The sequence below is a fragment of the Nanorana parkeri genome, unplaced genomic scaffold, assembly GCF_000935625.1.
Source record: "Nanorana parkeri isolate BGI_ZX_2015 unplaced genomic scaffold, ASM93562v1 scaffold1093, whole genome shotgun sequence".
Classification (NCBI taxonomy): Eukaryota; Metazoa; Chordata; class Amphibia; order Anura; family Dicroglossidae; genus Nanorana; species Nanorana parkeri.
Window position 1 is genome coordinate 290,874 of NW_017307361.1, and position 6,000 is coordinate 296,873.

A 6,000-nucleotide genomic window follows, 5' to 3' on the forward strand; every position below is an offset into this window, starting at 1 on the left:
TCCGCGCCAATTCAGAGATGATTGGAGGATCTACAGCCTTGTGATACCATGAATAGTTAAGGTACTTACATGCATTTTTAAGATTTAACTTCTGAGTTTGGCGTCACTTTAGGGTTTCCTGTAGAATGTTTATTAGAGTACACAACAGGACAGTCTAGACTCTGTCCACCATTCCAATTCCATTTAAGAATCCATGTTAAAACTGCAACAGTCCAATCTCAGGTCTGCTCTTAGAAAAAGAAGCAGAAAAAGTACAATGGGAAGTGCAATAAACTAAGTCTCCAAAGTTGCAATTGATGGAAAGTGTATAAAAGATATCTAAGGAGCCAATAATTTACAATTTGGTGATATACATGTCCGAACACTCAGAGGCAAAATGCTCTCAGTGCTGATGCAATGGAAACATGGGTCTTGCAGTTCAAATGTGTCAGGAACAGCTACAAATCTAAATATAAATGGAAGAGAAGAGCACATGGATCTCGTATCTCCGTTGACTCGCATTTGTGGCTCCAATTCTGGTGTGAGTGCACCCTAAATACTCACCTCTTCTGCTGCCCGTTACTTTAAACCCAACTCCATTGAAGAGAACTCATCCAAGTCTGTTTAAAAAACAGTACTTCATAGAGGTGGGTTAAAATGCACTCACAAATGTAGGTTTGAATGCTAGCTTTGTCATTGGCTTACTGCATGTGGAAATTCTGGTTATCGTGGCCAGTGGCGGGTCTCACAACTGGAAAGTTCAGAAGGGCTGGGACCGACCAAAGAGCTGTACGTTCGCAGCATCCCTGCTGCTGAATGGATGATGGAATATCTTTACACTTCCAGGTCGGCAAGCCATTCCGGTGGCAATGTGGTATGGGGCATACCACTTGGTCATACCTTGACAAATGCATATGCCCCAAAGTGCACAGTAGAACAGCTAATCTGATGTTCTGCTACAGCTATATGAGTTCTGAATTATTTCTTGCCATCCTTGCTGCTGTAATTGAAGTTAGTATCACTTAATACACTATTCCCCTGAAGATTTTCATAAGGCAGATCACGCAACAGCCTGGTTGATAAAATCTAAAGATCGTGTCCTTTGTCTGTAAGACTTCATAAAAGAACATACGATAAGTGATTATCAGCTGCTGAGCAGCATCATGAAACAAATAAGCCTGTTCAATACAGAGACAAGAATAACACTGGATAAGCCTAGTAGTCTTCAAACTGACCTACAAACAAGCTGTTCAAAGAGATTCTGAGAAACAAAGCCAGCGTTTAGTGTTTTGCTGCAGAAAGTAAAATATAATGTAAGGAGCGTACAGGATGCATGGGGGTTATAAATATATTTACACCTCTTCGAACTCCTGATTTCTGCCAGATTAGCGATCCAAGAAAGGATTGGGACTTATTAAAACAGGGCGAGGCTAGTTTGTAGTAGCGTTAGATTTAAAAGGCTTAGATGTCAGTCAGGACTTTAGTATGTCACTGAAAGAAGCTGCAAACCGTTCCCTAACCTAATCTCTTTACAGTCGGCATAAGAAAAATAGATAGAGCTGAAAGTGACACTAAACTCAGGAGTTAAATCTTAAAAATACTTTCAAGTACCTTAACTATAACAAAAATGTATCTTATTTGTGCATCACCTGGCTGTAGATCCCCAAATCATCTCTGAATTGGTGCTGACACTGTCCTTCCTTCTGGCGGGTTGCTACTTTTGTCCCCCATGGTCTTTGAGTGTGTTGTAAAGTAGGCACCGCTCCAAGCTCGCTCTTGTGATTGACTAAAATCTCATGTTCAGTTTTTTAATTTGTATTGAGACTGCAGTCCATCACTAGAGCGAGCTTGGAGCGGTGGCTACTTTACAACACACACATAGGGACCATGTGGAATAAAAGTAGCCACCCTCCAGAAGGAAGGACAGCACTCACCTCCTCTTAAAGCATTGCCCCCTTGCTGGCCAAAACCCTGCAAAATTTTCCGGGCAAAGGAGCAGAAACAAAGTGACGCCTTGCTGGGTCGGCTAAGGGTGCGATGCTGTAGGCGCAGGTAATTGTTTTATCTGCTCCCTTTGTGATACTTCAGTCATTGTAGAGAAAAGGGAATCCACACTCCCAGATACAAGTCAATATTAATATTTATTAATTAATCTGGTGCAAGTGGCATAGTCATCTAATCCTCTGCCCTCTAACATGTTTCATTCAACAATTAACTTAATCATAGACCTGAGTGAGCTCATTGTTGAGTGAAAGGCGTTAGAGGTGGGGGTTCGGGTGACTTTGCCACTTTTATTAGATGGATTAATATATATTTATATCAGCTCTTATCTTGGAATGTGGCATTCTTTTTCTCTACACTGACTGCATACTGAACAGAGGAAGGACTGCTTGGAGAGCCAGCACCTGCATCTAGGTGTATAAAGGTATGGAATCAGCAGAGCATTTGAATTTCATAGCGATCCTGTCAGTAGTGAGTTGCTAGCGGTTGCAATGCTTTACTGGCTCCAATGCAATAAATAAATGCACAATTTTTTCTTTTATGGAGAAGTATGCAATTTTTGTTTCTTCAAAAAGTGGACTTTTCCTTTAAAGGATAGCTATGGGGTCAGTGTTTTTACCTATAGTTCTCCTAAGGGTCACGGGAGGACACAAACCAGCGTCCTCCCGGGACTCAAAGCTCAGTATACCGCAAGCTACAGCTTGCGATATACTGAGACCGCCGAGATCCACCCAGCTGCGTGATTGACAGCTGGCTCTTCCTATCTAGAGGCAGATCCAGCTGTACCCGCCCCCTCCCCCATCCGTTCCGCCATCAGCACTGGAGGATCGGACAGGGGAGGGGGGAATCCCTGCAGGGAGCCGTGAGTGACTGTCACGGCTCTCTGCAGGGAGATGATCGAGAAGTGAGCGACGGTATGTGTTCGCTCACTTCCCGATCTATTAAGCCGATGTGTGACAGTTTCATTGTCACACGTTGGCTCGAACTATGAGGCTTGAGTGATTTTCTTTTGAGTGAACTTCTAAGTTACTGACCTGAAGAAAGCATGTAGCAAATGACAGTTTAATTTCCTTAATTCTAGTCTTGTTTTCCGGCTTACTGAGCGTATTGAAGCCAAAGGATCAGCATAACAACAACAAGGCCGCTGTCATTTACAGAAGTAATGATCAGCAATGGCAGCTCACATATTTTCTTTAACAGGATTCCTTAAAAAAACAATGTTCATGGAGTCTTGCTTTTGCAACGCTGCAGTTTGGCCGGAACTGAACAGTGTCCCCTAGTGGCCAAATTAGCCCAATTCAGAAGCCTTGAGAGAAGTTTTCAATTTAATAATGACCTTTTCAATGGGCTCTTTCATTTTCATATGTCATATTTTAATACAGCGGTGGAAACAATGGCCAGACCGACTAGCCGCTTTCAGTACATTTAATAATTAGTTCCCGAGGGACCGGGTTAAGTTTGCGAACAGGAAGATGTCAGAGCAAAACAAGGCTAATAGGAGAATTTTGGGTGGATTGTTTGAAAACATGATTTTATGAAACGCACATTGGTGTAAAAAAAAAAAAAGTTGCTATGTAACAAACAGTGCTGATACATCCCAATTACCAAGTTTAGGCGACAAACTGAGGAGCTCCACTAATTAGAGAGAAAGCCATTTTACTTTAACATATCCAAACATAAGCAGCAGTTTATTTCTTTTTCATGTTTCCAGGCAGAGCCAATAATTGCTAAAATATCAGGAAAATACATATTTAACTCCTTCAGGAATACAGATGTTTTTCATTGTTCAGCATTGAGCCAGTTTGAACATTTGTTGCTTTTAAAGCGGAAGTAAAGTAAAAATATAAAAAATTGCTGGAAGGTAGGGATTTTTGGCAGAAGAGACATGCAAAGTCTCTTCTGCTAAAACAATTCTTTCTCTCTCCCTCAGCGATTTATTATTCTCTGTGAACGCTGTACATTGCATGCGCCCTGCAGTGTACACTCTCTCTCTATGATGCCATCTCTATCTCTATGATGCCATGAATGGGCTGGGTGCCGGGTGGCTGGCTTGCGCACAGGAGTTACATTATTAATATACAGGATTTATATAGCGCCAACAGTTTGTGCAGCGCTTTACAATATAGGGAAGACATTACAATCACAATACAATTCAAGACATCATCATGGCCACCCGATGGCTAAAGAGGACTTGTTGGCAGCAGAGATGGCGGCAGGCTGGGACAGCGCTGAGGGCCAAAGATTGGTCCGACATAGCTGGAGAAGGGCACACTTGTAAGAAAAGTGTGCCTAATGTGCAAGTCTGCTATGCACATTAGGGCAAAAAGTTAAAAAAAATACAAAGTGGTTTACCTCCACTTTAATTCTGATTGATCTGATTTTGAGGGTTTTATCTAAAAATGTAGGGCCTTATATGAGTGGTAAAATGGTAAAAATATCGGTGTGTTTTATTGGGGATACATAGAGAAAGGCAAGAAAAAAAAATACAAATACATGTGTAGCACTACTCCTTCCTGGGTGATACGAATTAACCCCCAAGGTGGTCTAGCAGGCATACATCTTTAAAAGCCCAGTCTGTAGCTCCAGGGTGCATCCATTTTTAAGGCGAGATCCTTGGCATGTAGTGGGTTAAATAGGTCACTTTAGTAGTTTTCTTAAGTGAAGCCAAAGCATTTAATTTTAGTTTTGGATAGAGTAAGGGAGGATTATAACCTTGCCAGCTTTTTTGTCACCTGTGCCCCTCCGCTTCCTCTTCAATAGCTACAGCAGAACATGTGGGCAAATCCTTCCAAAATGATGGCAATCCCCATTGGAGGTTTTCCCATCTATTCCTGTTCTAGTGACAACCCATTATTTGGGCACGCTGCCCAAGCAACATTTTCCTAAGCTAGATGACGAGCCCCCTGTTTGTGATTCAGCATGAATGCCTTGAAGTTTATCCGTGTCCTGACTGTTTGTTGTCCCTGGAAATCCTCCTTGTCTTCAGTCTGCCCCTATCCTTTGGACATTCCCTTGAATTCCCAGTCTTCAGTCTCTGCCTATCCATTGGATTTTCCCTGGAAGTCCTAGTCATCTGTCTGTCCCTGACCTTTGTTTGGTCTGTTGTAAGTGTATCTGCGACCGGTCCAGAACTCTGGCTTTGACCACCATTCTTGGCTGTTTGTTGAGTTGGGTGAACCTAGGGATTGTGACCTGGGGTCAGCAGGCAGCCACGTCCATCTCCACCAGGGCCGGCCTTAGGGGTGTGCGAGCAGTGCGGCCGCACAGGGCGCCATGGCAACAAGGGCGCAGTGCGGCCGTCACAGCTCGTCCTGTGGGCGGCTTCTCTCCCCCTCACCGCTGGCCATCCAATATGACAGCGCTCCCTCGTCATCTGGTGAACATCGGCTGGCCCTTAGATTGCACATCCTGGGGGACCCCATGCCACCTACCTAGCATTGCAGCACCCTGCCTAGTACCCTGACCTACCACCCTATTCTGTCTTCCACTGCCTCATTCAGTTCCCCTGCTCTGTTCTCTGCTTGTACTCCAGCTCTGGGAGTTTTTAGCCTACACTGCTTGCACCCTTTCTCTAGGTGTTCCTGCCAGTGTAGTAGATAGGGTCCACTTACCTGATTCCAGTTTATCCCCAATGAGCCCCCATCCGTGGCATGGGATTTTCTTTCACTTTCAGTGATAACTGTCTCCAGGACAAATAGATGGTGAATCTCCCTAATGGGGACCCAGACAGCAATAAAAAACCTGACAGGTGTCCTATTCCTTCTTCATTCTATCCAAAAAAAGTTTGACTTCAGTTGCACTTTAACTCTGTTCTGCTGCATGAATAGCCTTACTTCAAAGTCTATTGTGCTGCTGACATTCTTTTCACCATTTATTGCCCTTAGATGAATTGGGCAAATGTTGAACTAGGCCATTATAACACCTGTTCATCCTGAAGCAGATCTCTCTGTTTCAGGTAGAGTAGAGAAAAGCTTTGATTTTCTGGTCTTGATTTCTGTTATAGATGAGGTTTGGGAGGGG